This window comes from Anopheles gambiae, chromosome 2 (genome assembly GCF_943734735.2).
Source record: "Anopheles gambiae chromosome 2, idAnoGambNW_F1_1, whole genome shotgun sequence".
Classification (NCBI taxonomy): domain Eukaryota; kingdom Metazoa; phylum Arthropoda; class Insecta; order Diptera; family Culicidae; genus Anopheles; species Anopheles gambiae.
The window spans coordinates 73,095,977-73,098,031 of NC_064601.1; positions in this window are offsets into that span (position 1 = coordinate 73,095,977).

The following is a 2,055-nucleotide window of genomic DNA, read 5'->3' on the forward strand; positions in this document are numbered from 1 at the left end:
CTAGCTTTTGCTGTCCTGTGCCAGCTTCTTTCGTAGTGTACGATCGATTTGACCGTTAAGTTTTGCACACTTCGCCAATGAAGCGACAGTGTGTGTTCAATTATATTGATAAAGCCGATCACTGTTACACCCGCACAGGGTGTGACTAGCTTTTGCTGTCCTGTGCCAACTTCTTTCGTAGTGTGCGATCGATTTGACCGTTAAGAATTTTTGATATTTAATGGGCCAGAAGATCGCTGAATAGGTCAGAAGGACCAAAACAGTACAAGAGATCGCACCAGCACACAACAGCGTGAACAGGGTCAGTTAATACCGCTTAGTTATCCAGTGCCAGTAAGTTTTTTTTCTCACAAATAATTGCAAGTCAGTGTTGTAAGCTGTGTTAGAAACATCTTTTGGTGCACCGTCGATCAGTAAACAACCAATGTGAAGCTACAAGTACAAAAGCCTAGAGCGTGTGTAAGAACTTTTGCGGTAACGTTCTCACCATTTGAATTGCTGAAAGTGATCGCGTTTCAGCTGTACAAGTACAAGTGCTGTGAAGTTTGTAAGAACGATCCTTTAGCGCACCGGTGATTGCTGAATATTTGCGGTGACGTTCTGACCATTTCTAGGGTATAGAGTAATAGGTAAGGAAAAATTGATCGCTGTTTTAAAAGTATTAGTAAACTAGAAATACATTTGAATTGTGTGTTTTCCAGTTTCGCACTATGGCACTCCCAACCAGCGATGTATGGCTGCATTACGTGAAATCTGAAGGTGGAGGTAAATGTCGTTACTGCCAACAGGTAGTGTCGTACACTAAGGGCTCAACATCTAACTTGAAACGGCATCTCAGTCGTAAACATCCTACTGTTCCGTTGCATAGAAATAACCCACCATCGACAACTGATTCTGAATTAGATTCACCGTTGGAATGTACCTCAGCAGAAAGAAACGTGAGCAGCCCGCTGGCCAATTATTTCCCATCCAATAAGGCTATGAGCGCAGAATCGAAGAAAACAATTGATAGTCTATTGCTTTTAATGATATGTAAAGAGTATCAACCGTTTTCTGTAGTAGAAAACGAATATTTTGCGCGTTTTGTTAAGGCTTTAAACCCTAAATACGTTATACCTACAAGAAAAAGTATTTCAAACGGTGCGTTACCAGCGCTTTATAACGCTATACGCTCAAAGTCGTGCAAACCAACTTACTCACAGCATCAACAATTTCTTTAACTGCTGATTGTTGGACAAGTATCAATAATGATAGTTTTTGTGCAGTTACAGCACATTATATTAACAGTAAATACGAACTGTGTTCACAGTTATTAGATTGCTCTGAGTTTTGCAAAAGTCACACCGGGAAGAATGTAGCTGATTTGATCACGAATATAACTGACTCCTTTAATATTACCAACAAATTAGTCACTTTGGTTACAGATAACGCTAGCAATATGCTATCAGCTGCAACACTTTTAAATATTTCTCATCTCCCGTGTGGTGCCCATACCTTAAATTTAGTAGTTAAAGATGCACTTCCTAAGATTTCTTGTACATTAGAGAAAGTTAAAAATGTAGTCATGCACTTCAAAAAAACCTCAAAAGCTGCCAATAAGCTTTCTGAAATGAAAACGAATTTAAATCACCCTGAACTAAAACTAAAACAAGATTGTCCCACTCGATGGAATTCCACGTACGACAAGTTAGATCGTATTAAACAAAATAGGATCCCACTAGCATCGTGTATTGCCACACTGAAAATCAAATCCAAGCTAGATGAAGACGATTGGTGCATCATAGAACAGGTTACCAAAATCTTGAAGCTTTTTAACACTGTTTTTTATGCCATAATTTCGACGGTAACTGTGACAATTTCAATAATGGGGTTTTTAACTAGGTCCTTATTGCAAAAAATGAAGGAAAAAAGAGAGAAAGAAATCTTTCATGAAAAGGTAGCTGAACTAGTAGACGTACTAATAGTTGGACTTGAAGACAGGTTTGAGGCAACAAATAATTTAGAAATTGTGTCATACGGGATTTTCCTAGACTCAAGATAAAGATTAAAAAAGTA